Source organism: Rutilus rutilus (genome assembly GCF_951802725.1).
Source record: "Rutilus rutilus genome assembly, chromosome: 1".
Taxonomy (NCBI): Eukaryota; Metazoa; Chordata; class Actinopteri; order Cypriniformes; family Leuciscidae; genus Rutilus; species Rutilus rutilus.
In genome coordinates this window covers 71,198,369-71,212,511 of record NC_140209.1, presented here as the reverse complement: position 1 = coordinate 71,212,511, position 14,143 = coordinate 71,198,369, and positions in this window count along the sequence as shown.

Sequence of the window (14,143 nt, the reverse complement as noted above, 5' to 3'; positions counted from 1 at the left end):
CATATTGCTGCCCGAAGAGTCTTGAACTTGAACTTTCTATATAGGCTCATTGACTCCTTCTGATGTTTCACAAGCAGACAATAGTCCATAATTGACCCTCTGAACATATTTATAGTAAAAGAGTCCTCTGTCTTGAACTTTCTATAGATTCTCAGTGACTCCATATAGATAATTGACCCACTGAACATATTTCTACCTGAAGAGTCTTTGAACTTGAACTTTCTATTCATAATCTTCTTCCTCAATCTTCATTGACTTCTGATTCATCAGCCAGACAGCAGTCCATATTTGACCCACTAAACATATTTCTGGCAAAAGAGTCCTCGATCTTGAAACTTTTAAACATACTCATAGACTCTTTCTGGTGTTTCATCAGCCATGCAGTAGTTCTGATTTGACATAATGAACATATTTCTGACCGAAGAGTCCTCGATCTTGAACTTTCTATTCATACTTATAGACTCTTTCAGATAGTACATCGGCCAGACAATTGTAGATATTGACTATTGAAGTAAAAGAGTTCTCGATCTTGAACTTTCTATACATTCTCAGTGATGCCTTATTTTGTTTCTTTAGCCATACAGAAGTCCAGATTTGACATGTTGAACATATTTCTGACTTGAAAATTTTGTACATGCTAATTCACTCCTTTTAGTGTTTCATCAGCCAGACAGTAGTCAATAATGGACCTACTGAAAATATTTCTGGTAAAAGAGTCCTCGATTTTGAACTTTCTATACATTCTCAGTGACGCCTTATTTTATTTCTTTAGCCATAAAGTAGTTCAGATTTAACATGTTGAACATATTTCTGACTGAAGAGTCCTTGATCTTGAACTTTCTATTCACACTTATAGACTCCTTCAGATAGTACATCGGCCAGACAACTGTTCATAATGACTCTTTTTTTTTTTTTTTTTTTTGGCCAACGAGTCTATGTACTTGAACTTTCTATACATGCTCATTGACTCCTTTTAGTGCTTCATCAGCCAGAGAGTACTCCATAATTTACCTACTGAACATATTTCTAGTAAAAGAGTCCTCGATCTTGAACATTCTATACATGCTCATTGACTCCTTATGCTGTTTCTTTCTACACATAGTCGTTTACTCCATCTGATGTTACATCAGCCATAAAGAAGTCCATAATTGACCCAAGGGACATATTTGTGGCCAGTCTTGAACTTTCTATACATACTCATAGTCTCCTTCTGATTCTTCATAAGCCATATTTATGTCCATATTTATGACTTATTATTATTTCTGGTCAAAGGTTCCTCAAAAGTTTTTAAACTATGTAAAATTATAGACTCCATCTGATGATAAATCAGACCAAAAGAGGTCAAATTTTGACTCTTGAGTCAATATGTATAGAGAGTTAATGTTCAATGATTGTTTGGCCAAAAATATATTCAGAGGGTCACATACCTGTTAAAGTGATGTATCATCAGAAGAAGTCTATGAGTATTTAGTAAGTTAACTTGTGAGGACCTTTTTGCCAAAAATATTTTCAATTCGCCATATATGGACATCTATATAGCTAATGAAGAATCAGAAAGAGTCAATGAGTATATATAGAATGGTCAAGTTGAGACTCTTTGACCAGAAAAAATTTCAGTATGTCAAATATGGACTTTTGTCATGATGATATAACATCCGAAGATATCAATCTGAATGTATAGTGTTAATCTTTAAGGACTCTTTGGCCAGTAATATTTTCGGACATCAGAAGGAGTCTATAGATTATGACAGACAAAATCCTTTTGAGAACTCTTTGGTCAAATTTTTTTTCAATCGGTCAAATATGGACTACTGCCTGCCTGGTTTGGCATTGCAAGAAGTCAGTCTATATTGTATAGTGAGTTAATGTTCACGGACTCTGGCCAGAAATATTTTCAGTAGGTCAAAAATAGACTACTGGCTGGTTAATATAACATCACAACAAGTCAATCTGTAGTCAAAAGTCAAAAGTTCAAGCAACTCTCAAACTCTTTGGCCAGAAATATGTTCAAAAGGTCAAAAGGTGACCTTTGTATAGCTGATTTATCATCAGAAAGAGTCTATAACTTTATATAGTTTAAAAACTTTTGATGACCAGAAATAAGTTCAAAAGGTCAGATATGGATATCTATATGGCTTATGTAACATTAGAAGGAGTCTATGAGTATGTATAGAAAGGTCAAGATCGAGAACTCTATGGCCATAAATATATTCCTTGGGTCAAATATGGACTTCTGTATGGCTGATTTAACATCAGAAGGAGTCTATGAGTTTCTAAGAGTAAAAAACATTTTGAGGATTCTTTGGCCAAAAACATGTTAAATCAGTCAAATATGGCTACAGTCTGGCTGACATAACATCACGAGAAGTCTTTATGGTAGGAGAAATATAAATAGTAAGGTAAATGTTCAAGGTCTCTGGCCAGAAATATGTTCAGAAGGTCAAATATGGACTTCTGTATGGCTGATTTAACATCAGAAGGAGTCTAAACATTTATGATAGACAAAATCCTTTAGAGAACTCTTTGGTCAAATTTTTTTTCAATCAGTCAAATATGGACTACTGTCTGCCTGATTTTACATTACGAGAAGTCAGTCTATATGTATAGTGAGTTGATGTTCACGGACTCTGGCTAGAAATATGTTCAGTAGGTCAAAAAAAGACTACTGGCTGGTTAATATAACATCACAACAAGTCAATCTGTAGTATAGCAAGATAATGTTCAAGAACTCTTTGGCCAGAAATATGTTCAGAAGGTCAAAAGGTGACCTTGGTATAGCTGATTTATTATCAGAAGGAGTCTATAACTTTATATAGTTTGAAAAATTTTGAGGAAACTTTGACCAGAAATAAGTTAAAAAGGTCAGATATGGACATCTATATGGCTTATGAAGCACCAGAAGGAGTCTATGAGTATGTATAGAAATCCCAATATCGAGGACTCTTTGGCCAGAAACATGTTCAGGAGGTCAAAAGGGGACCTCTGAATAGCTGATTTATCATCAAAAGGAGTCTATAACTTTATATAGTTTGAATTTTTTTATGACACTTTGACCACAAATAAGTTCAAAAGGTCAGATATGGACATCTATATGGCTTATGAAGCATCAGAAGGACTCTATGAGTATGTATAGAAAACGCAAGATCGAAGACTCTTTGGCCAGAAATCTGTTCAGTAGGTCAGAAGGGGACCTCTGTATAGCTGATTTATCATCAAAAGGAGTCTATAACTTTCTATAGTTTGAAAAAAATGTTAGGACACTTTGACCACAAATAAGTTCAAAAGGTCAGATATGGACATTTATATGGCTTATGAAGCACCAGAAGGAGTCTATGAGTATGTATAGAAATCCCAATATTGAGGACTCTTTGGCCAAAACATGTTCAGGAGGTCAAAAGGGGACCTCTGTATAGCTGACATCATCAAAAGGAGTCTATAACTTTATATAATTTGAATTTTTTTTATGACACTTTGACCACAAATGAGTTCAAAAGGTCAGATATGGACATCTATATGGCTTATGAGGCATCAGAAGGAGTCTATGAGTATGTATAGAAAGCATAAGATCGAGGACTCTTTGGCCAGAAATATGTTCAGTAGTTCAAAAGGGGCCCTCTGTATAGCTGACTTATCATCAAAAGGAGTCTATAACTTTATATAGTTTGAATTTTTTTATGACACTTTGACCACAAATAAGTTCAAAAGGTCAGATATGGACATCTATATGGCTTATGAGGCATCAGAAGGAGTCTATGAGTATGTATAGAAAGCATAAGATCGAGGACTCTTTGGCCAGAAACATGTTCAGGAGGTCAAAAGGGGCCCTCTGTATAGCTGATTTATCATCAAAAGGAGTCTAGAACTTTCTATAGTTTGAAAAAATGTTAGGACACTTTGACCACAAATAAGTTCAAAAGGTCAGATATGGATATCTATATGGCTTATGAGGCATCAGAAGGAGTCTATGAGTATGTATAGAAAGCATAAGATCGAGGACTCTTTGGCCAGAAATATGTTCAGTAGTTCAAAAGGGGCCCTCTGTATAGCTGATTTATCATCAAAAGGAGTCTATAACTTTCTATAGTTTGAAAAAATGTTAGGACACTTTGACCACAAATAAGTTCAAAAGGTCAGATATGGATATCTATATGGCTTATGAGGCATCAGAAGGAGTCTATGAGTATGTATAGAAAGCATAAGATCGAGGACTCTTTGGCCAGAAATATGTTCAGTAGTTCAAAAGGGGACCTCTGTATAGCTGATTTATCATCAAAAGGAGTCTATAACTTTATATAGTTTGAATTTTTTTATGACACTTTGACCACAAATAAGTTCAAAAGGTCAGATATGGACATCTATATGGCTTATGAGGCATCAGAAGGAGTCTATGAGTATGTATAGAAAGCATAAGATCGAGGACTCTTTGGCCAGAAACATGTTCAGGAGGTCAAAAGGGGCCCTCTGTATAGCTGATTTATCATCAAAAGGAGTCTAGAACTTTCTATAGTTTGAAAAAATGTTAGGACACTTTGACCACAAATAAGTTCAAAAGGTCAGATATGGATATCTATATGGCTTATGAGGCATCAGAAGGAGTCTATGAGTATGTATAGAAAGCATAAGATCGAGGACTCTTTGGCCAGAAATATGTTCAGTAGTTCAAAAGGGGCCCTCTGTATAGCTGATTTATCATCAAAAGGAGTCTATAACTTTCTATAGTTTGAAAAAATGTTAGGACACTTTGACCACAAATAAGTTCAAAAGGTCAGATATGGACATCTATATGGCTTATGAGGCATCAGAAGGAGTCTATGAGTATGTATAGAAAGCATAAGATCGAGGACTCTTTGGCCAGAAATATGTTCAGTAGTTCAAAAGGGGGCCTCTGTATAGCTGATTTATCATCAAAAGGAGTCTAGAACTTTCTATAGTTTGAAAAAATGTTAGGATACTTTGACCACAAATAAGTTCAAAAGGTCAGATATGGACATCTATATGGCTTATGAAGCACCAGAAGGAGTCTATGAGTATATATAGAAAGCATAAGATCGAGGACTCTTTGGCCAGAAATATGTTCAGTAGTTCAAAATGGGCCCTCTGTATAGCTGATTTATCATCAAAAGGAGTCTATAACTTTCTATAGTTTGAAAAAATGTTAGGACACTTTGACCACAAATAAGTTCAAAAGGTCAGATATGGACATCTATATGGCTTATGAGGCATCAGAAGGAGTCTATGAGTATGTATAGAAAGCATAAGATCGAAGACTCTTTGGCCAGAAATATGTTCAGTAGTTCAAAAGGGGCCCTCTGTATAGCTGATTTATCATCAAAAGGAGTCTATAACTTTATATAGTTTGAATTTTTTTATGACACTTTGACCACAAATAAGTTCAAAAGGTCAGATATGGACATCTATATGGCTTATGAGGCATCAGAAGGAGTCTATGAGTATGTATAGAAAGCATAAGATCGAGGACTCTTTGGCCAGAAACATGTTCAGGAGGTCAAAAGGGGCCCTCTGTATAGCTGATTTATCATCAAAAGGAGTCTATAACTTTCTATAGTTTGAAAAAATGTTAGGACACTTTGACCACAAATAAGTTCAAAAGGTCAGATATGGATATCTATATGGCTTATGAAGCACCAGAAGGAGTCTATGAGTATGTATAGAAAGCCCCAAGATCAAGGACTCTTTGGCCAGAAACATGTTCAGGAGGTCAAAAGGGGACCTCTGTATAGCTGACTTATCATCAAAAGGAGTCTATAACTTTATATAGTTTGAATTTTTTGTTTTAGGACACTTTGACCACAAATAAGTTCAAAAGGTCAGATATGGACATCTATATGGCTTATGAGGCATCAGAAGGAGTCTATGAGTATGTATAGAAAGCCCCAAGATCAAGGACTCTTTGGCCAGAAACATGTTCAGTAGGTCAGAAGGGGACCTCTGTATAGCTGACTTATCATCAAAAGGAGTCTATAACTTTATATAGTTTGAATTTTTTGTTTTAGGACACTTTGACCACAAATAAGTTCAAAAGGTCAGATATGGACATCTATATGGCTTATGAGGCATCAGAAGGAGTCTATGAGTATGTATAGAAAGCATAAGATCGAGGACTCTTTGGCCAGAAATATGTTCAGTAGTTCAAAAGGGGCCCTCTGTATAGCTGATTTATCATCAAAAGGAGTCTATAACTTTATATAGTTTGAGAAAATGTTAGGACACTTTGACCACAAATAAGTTCAAAAGGTCAGATATGGACATCTATATGGCTTATGAGGCATCAGAAGGAGTCTATGAAAGCATAAGATCGAGGACTCTTTGGCCAGAAATATGTTCAGTAGTTCAAAAGGGGCCCTCTGTATAGCTGATTTATCCTCAAAAGGAGTCTATAACTTTATATAGTTTGAATTTTTTTTAGGACACTTTGACCACAAATAAGTTCAAAAGGTCAGATATGGACATCTATATGGCTTATGAAGCATCAGAAGGAGTCTATGAGTATGTATAGAAAGCATAAGATCGAGGACTCTTTGGCCAGAAATATGTTCAGTAGTTCAAAAGGGGCCCTCTGTATAGCTGATTTATCATCAAAAGGAGTCTAGAACTTTCTATAGTTTGAAGTTTTTTTAGGACACTTTGACCACAAATAAGTTCAAAAGGTCAGATATGGACATCTATATGGCTTATGAGGCATCAGAAGGAGTCTATGAGTATGTATAGAAAGCATAATATCGAGGACTCTTTGGCAAGAAATGTGTTCAGTAGTTCAAAAGGGGACCTCTGTATAGCTGATTTATCATCAAAAGGAGTCTATAACTTTCTATAGTTTGAAAAAATGTAGGACACTTTGACCACAAATAAGTTCAAAAGGTCAGATATGGACATCTATATGGCTTATGAAGCACCAGAAGGAGTCTATGAGTATGTATAGAAAGCCCCAAGATCAAGGACTCTTTGGCCAGAAATATGTTCAGTAGTTCAAAAGGGGCCCTCTGTATAGCTGCTTTATCATCAAAAGGAGTCTAGAACTTTCTATAGTTTGAAAAAATGTTAGGACACTTTGACCACAAATAAGTTCAAAAGGTCAGATATGGATATCTATATGGCTTATGAAGCACCAGAAGGAGTCTATGAGTATGTATAGAAAGCCCCAAGATCAAGGACTCTTTGGCCAGAAACATGTTCAGGAGGTCAAAAGGGGATCTCTGTATAGCTGACTTATCATCAAAAGGAGTCTATAACTGTATATAGTTTGAATTTTTTGTTTTAGGACACTTTGACCACAAATAAGTTCAAAAGGTCAGATATGGACATCTATATGGCTTATGAGGCATCAGAAGGAGTCTATGAGTATGTATAGAAAGCATAATATCGAGGACTCTTTGGCAAGAAATATGTTCAGTAGTTCAAAAGGGGCCCTCTGTATAGCTGATTTATCATCAAAAGGAGTCTAGAACTTTCTATAGTTTGAAAAAATGTTAGGACACTTTGACCACAAATAAGTTCAAAAGGTCAGATATGGACATCTATATGGCTTATGAAGCACCAGAAGGAGTCTATGAGTATGTATAGAAAGCCCCAAGATCAAGGACTCTTTGGCCAGAAACATGTTCAGGAGGTCAAAAGGGGATCTCTGTATAGCTGACTTATCATCAAAAGGAGTCTATAACTTTATATAGTTTGAATTTTTTGTTTTAGGACACTTTGACCACAAATAAGTTCAAAAGGTCAGATATGGACATCTATATGGCTTATGAGGCATCAGAAGGAGTCTATGAGTATGTATAGAAAGCATAAGATCGAGGACTCTTTGGCCAGAAATATGTTCAGTAGTTCAAAAGGGGCCCTCTGTATAGCTGATTTATCATCAAAAGGAGTCTATAACTTTATATAGTTTGAAAAAATGTTAGGACACTTTGACCACAAATAAGTTCAAAAGGTCAGATATGGACATCTATATGGCTTATGAGGCATCAGAAGGAGTCTATGAGTATGTATAGAAAGCATAAGATCGAGGACTCTTTGGCCAGAAATATGTTCAGTAGTTCAAAAGGGGCCCTCTGTATAGCTGATTATCCTCAAAAGGAGTCTATAACTTTATATAGTTTGAATTTTTTTTATGACACGTTGACCACAAATAAGTTCAAAAGGTCAGATATGGACATCTATATGGCTTATGAAGCATCAGAAGGAGTCTATGAGTATGTATAGAAAGCATAAGATCGAGGACTCTTTGGCCAGAAATATGTTCAGTAGTTCAAAAGGGGCTCTCTGTATAGCTGATTTATCATCAAAAGGAGTCTAGAACTTTCTATAGTTTGAAGTTTTTTTAGGACACTTTGACCACAAATAAGTTCAAAAGGTCAGATATGGACATCTATATGGCTTATGAGGCATCAGAAGGAGTCTATGAGTATGTATAGAAAGCATAATATCGAGGACTCTTTGGCAAGAAATGTGTTCAGTAGTTCAAAAGGGGCCCTCTGTATAGCTGATTTATCATCAAAAGGAGTCTATAACTTTCTATAGTTTGAAAAAATGTAGGACACTTTGACCACAAATAAGTTCAAAAGGTCAGATATGGACATCTATATGGCTTATGAAGCACCAGAAGGAGTCTATGAGTATGTATAGAAAGCCCCAAGATCAAGGACTCTTTGGCCAGAAATATGTTGAAAGCCGATGGCACATATTCAGCAACTCTCATTGATTTAATTTTTACAAATGTAAAAGATTTATGTTCGGAGGCAGTCTCTATTCCAGTCGGTTGCAGTGACCATAATTTAATAGCTGTGAAAAGAATTACAAAAGTATTTAAATCCGGTCAAAATTTTATTCATAAAAGGACATATAAAAAGTTTAAAGAGAATGATTTCGTAGAGGAAATGAGGAGTGTAGATTGGTTGGAGGTTACACAGCAGCAGAATCCTGCTAGAGCTGTGGCCATTTTTGATAACTTGATAACCAGAGTAATAGACAAACATGCTCCTTTAAGGAAACAAACTGTAAGAAATGTCTCAACTCCATGGCTGGATCAAGAGCTCAAAGAATATATGAGGCACAGGAATCAAGCTAAAGCAGAAGCTATTAAACAGAATGACGTGGTTCAGTGGAATAAGTATCGTAAATTTAGAAATCAGGTGACTAAAATGAACAAACGTAAAAAACAAATATATTATCAAAATAAATTAAGAGATGCTGGAATGGACAGTGCAAAGGTATGGAAAACACTTAATGAATTACTAGGAAGGAAAACAAAACGTAATATAACATCATTAGAGGCTGATGGGATTTGTCTTACTAGACCAAAAGAGATTGCTAATTATTTGAGCCATTTTTTTAAGCATAAAATACAAAAAATTAGACAAGCTATGGATTTGGGACAAGATGAAAATATTTCATATGATCTAATATCAAATAGGATAATGAAAACAAAGGATTGTACATTCAAATTTAACACTGTAACAGAGGACAATGTGAAGAAAATATTACAAGCAAGTAAAGATAAACCCTGTGGAATAGATCACTTAGATGTTAAACTGTTGAAGATGGTGATAGATGTCATTGCTTTGCCCATTTCTCATATTATTAATCTGAGTTTAACAGCAGGTGTTTTTCCCTCACAATGGAAAAAAGCAAAAATTTTACCTTTAATAAAAAATAACAAAGAACAGTTTTCAGGTCTGAATAGCAGACCAATAAGTTTATTACCGGCAGTAAGCAAAGTGATGGAAAAAGTTGTGTATGATCAAATACAAGAGTATCTGGAAGTAAATGGGTTAAACACAATGTATCAGCATGCTTATAAAATGGGTCATTCCACAACAACAGCACTCACTCAGTTAACTGATTATTGGCTACAGGAAATTGATAATAAGAATTTAGTGGGCACAGTATTTTTAGATCTAAGCGTGGCCTTTGATGTTCTAGACCATAATATTTTATTAAAAAAGTTAGTTTGTTATGGATTTGAACCAACTGCTGTTAGATGGATTGAAAGCTATCTTAGAAAACGTGAGTACACAGTTTACTTTAATGGTAGCTATTCTGAGGTGGAAGAAATGAGTTGTGGGGTGCCCCAGGGCAGTTGTTTAGGTCCCCTTTTATTTTCCGTTTTCACAAATGATTTTCCACTTGTAATTAAACATGCAACCATGGCAATGTATGCAGATGACACAATATTGTGTCAATCAGCAGGAGATATAGATCAACTGAATATTATGTTAAATATGGAGTTAGACTTGGTCATACAATGGATTACTGACAATAAATTACTTATTAATGCAGGTAAAACAAAATGTATGATACTTGGGTCAAAATATTTTCTTAAGCCATCATTAACATTACACTTAGATATAGGAGGAAATGTGATTCAGCAAGTAGAAGAAATTAATCTATTGGGTGTAATTGTGGATAGCTCACTGTCTTGGAATAGCCAAATAAATAAAATATTGCAAAGAATGGGTCGTAGTATGGGAATAATCAGATATTGTAAGAAATTTATTCCCAAATGGTTGACCAAACGACTAGCCCAATCTTTAGTATTAGCTCATTTAGACTACGCGTCAGTTGTTTGGTCAAATACCAATGAAAATAATTTATACAAATTGCAAGTCGCACAGAATAAAGTGGCACGTATCGTTTTGGGTTGTCCATATACAACTAATATAATTACAATGCATAATAATTTGGCATGGTTAACTGTAAAATATAGATTGAAATATTTTCTTTTATCATTTATTCATAATATTATTGAAACAAAAACTCCTGAAATAATTTACAGAAAATTGACATTTTTTGCTGATCAACATAATTATTGCACAAGACAAACCACTGGAATGCGATGTGTTCTGCCTCAAGTAAGAACTAATCAGTTTCAGAGAGCAGTTTTTTATAGGGCCATGGTTGCATGGAATGGATTACCAGGATTTTTGTTGTTGGAAAATAACAGAAATTGTTTTCAAAAGAAATTAAAATTGTTTCTGTTCACACAAGAGTCATGATGCTGGAAGAGTATGGTAATATGGAAAGATGTTTTATAGTTTGTATTGGAGAGCTATTTATGGATTATATGTTCAGATGTATAGCATTTTTGTTTGTTTGTTTATTTATTTAATTGCATTGGGCTATTGTATATGATGTCCAGTTTGTGGATGGGTGTGAGTGTGTGTGTGTGAATAATATACAAAATGATGAATTATGTAAATTTGTGATGTAATGAAGAGGAGACCCCAGGAAGAATAGCAACTGTGATTTCAGGCGCTAATGGGGATCTTAATAAATGAAATGAAATGAAATGTTCAGTAGTTCAAAAGGGGCCCTCTGTATAGCTGCTTTATCATCAAAAGGAGTCTAGAACTTTCTATAGTTTGAAAAAATGTTAGGACACTTTGACCACAAATAAGTTCAAAAGGTCAGATATGGATATCTATATGGCTTATGAAGCACCAGAAGGAGTCTATGAGTATGTATAGAAAGCCCCAAGATCAAGGACTCTTTGGCCAGAAACATGTTCAGGAGGTCAAAAGGGGATCTCTGTATAGCTGACTTATCATCAAAAGGAGTCTATAACTTTATATAGTTAGAATTTTTTGTTTTAGGACACTTTGACCACAAATAAGTTCAAAAGGTCAGATATGGACATCTATATGGCTTATGAGGCATCAGAAGGAGTCTATGAGTATGTATAGAAAGCATAATATCGAGGACTCTTTGGCAAGAAATATGTTCAGTAGTTCAAAAGGGGCCCTCTGTATAGCTGATTTATCATCAAAAGGAGTCTAGAACTCTCTATAGTTTGAAAAAATGTTAGGACACTTTGACCACAAATAAGTTCAAAAGGTCAGATATGGACATCTATATGGCTTATGAAGCACCAGAAGGAGTCTATGAGTATGTATAGAAAGCCCCAAGATCAAGGACTCTTTGGCCAGAAACATGTTCAGGAGGTCAAAAGGGGACCTCTGTATAGCTGACATCATCAAAAGGAGTCTATAACTTTATATAGTTTGATTCTTTTTTTAGGACACTTTGACCACAAATAAGTTCAAAAGGTCATATATGGACATCTATATGGCTTATGAGGCATCAGAAGGAGTCTATGAGTATGTATAGAAAGCATAAGATCGAGGACTCTTTGGCAAGAAATATGTTCCTTGGGTCAAATATGGAATTCTGTATGTCTGACGTAACATCAGAAAGAGTCAACAATTCTGTATGGAAAGGTCAAGTTTCGAGTACTCCTTGGCCAGAAGAAAATTCAGTATGTCAAATATGGACTTTTGTTAGGAAGATATAACATCCGAAGATATCAATCTGAATGTATAGTGTTAATCATTTAGGACTCTTTGGCCAGAAATATGTTCAGTAGGTCAAAAGGGGTCCTCTGAATAGCTGATTTATCATCAGAAAGAGTCTATAACTTTATATAGTTTAAAAACTTTTGATGACCAGAAATAAGTTCAAAAGGTCAGATATGGATATCTATATGGCTTATGTAACATTAGAATGAGTCTATGAGTATGTATAGAAAGGTCAAGATCGAGAACTCTATGGCCAAAAATATATTCCTTGGGTCAAATATGGACTTCTGTATGGCTGATTTAACATCAGAAGGAGTCTATGAGTTTCTAAGAGTAAAAAACATTTTGAGGATTCTTTGGCCAAAAACATGTTAAATCAGTCAAATATGGCTACAGTCTGGCTGACATAACATCACGAGAATTCTTTATGGTAGGAGAAATATAAATAGTAAGGTAAATGTTCAAGGTCTCTGGCCAGAAATATGTTCAGAAGGTCAAATATGGACTTCTGTATGGCTGATTTAACATCAGAAGGAGTCTATAAATTTATAAGAGAAAAAAAAAAACATTTCGAGGCCTCTTTGGCCAAAAATGTGTTCAATCGGTCAAATATCGACTACTCCTTGCCTGAGTTAACATCACGAGAAGTCAATATGTACGTATAGTAAGTTAAGTTTCATGGTCTCTTGGCAGAAATATGTTTAGTAGGTCAAAAATGTACTTTTTTTTATGGGTGATGTAACATCAGAAGGAGTCTATAAGTTTGTTTAAAAAACTTTGAGGACCCTTTGACCAGAAATAAGTTCAATAGGTCAAATATGCACCTCTATATGGCTGATTTAACATCAGAAGGAGTCTATAAGTTTATAATATACACAAAATACCTTTTGAGGACTCTTTTTCCAAAAATATGTTCAATCAGTCAAATATGGACTACTGTCTGGCTTACTAAACATACAAGACTGACTTCTTGTGATGTTATATAAGACAAGAGGGACCTCTGTAGGCCTGATTTGACACATGACATATGTGCATTGGCATTGCACAATAACTAACTTATTCATTTATTCTTTTAAGGGAAATTATTGCATTTACCTCTTGCATTACAATGCATAGAATAAACTACTTCATACCTCATGTGCAATGAAAACATAACATGAGTGTTGCATTGCACAAACGATCTAAGAATTAGCGTTGAATAATAATGTATTATTATTATATCTAACTATATCAGTTAGATATTTTATGCAGTGGAATGTAGATAGTTGAGATAGTTATTGTATGTTTGTGATGCACTCATAGCTTATATGTTATTCTTCAATGCACAAAGTTTGATCTTGTGTGAAATGCAATGCAATAGCACATATTGTATTTCCTCAAAGCAAAACGCAATGTAGTTTGGGAATGAGTTACTTCTGGTGTGTAATGCAATGCAAGAAGTGCATAGCCTATATGTTATTCTTCAATGCACAACGTTAGATCGTTAGTGCAATGCAATGCAATGCAATGCAATTGCAACAACACACGTTTATCTCTTTAATGACCATGGGAATGATTTAGTAGTCTGGAATGCAATGCAATGCAATGTGAAAAGTGCATAACCTATATGTTATTCTTCAGTGCACAACGTTAGATCGTTAGTGCAATGCAATGCAACAACACACGTACCATCTCTTTAATGAACATGGGAATGGTTAAGTTCTAGTGTGCAATGCAATGCAAAAAGTGCATAACCTATATGTTATACTTCAGTGCACAAAGTTAGATCGTTAGTGCAATGCAATGCAATGCAATGTAATGCAATGCAATGCAATGCAATACAAGGCATTGCA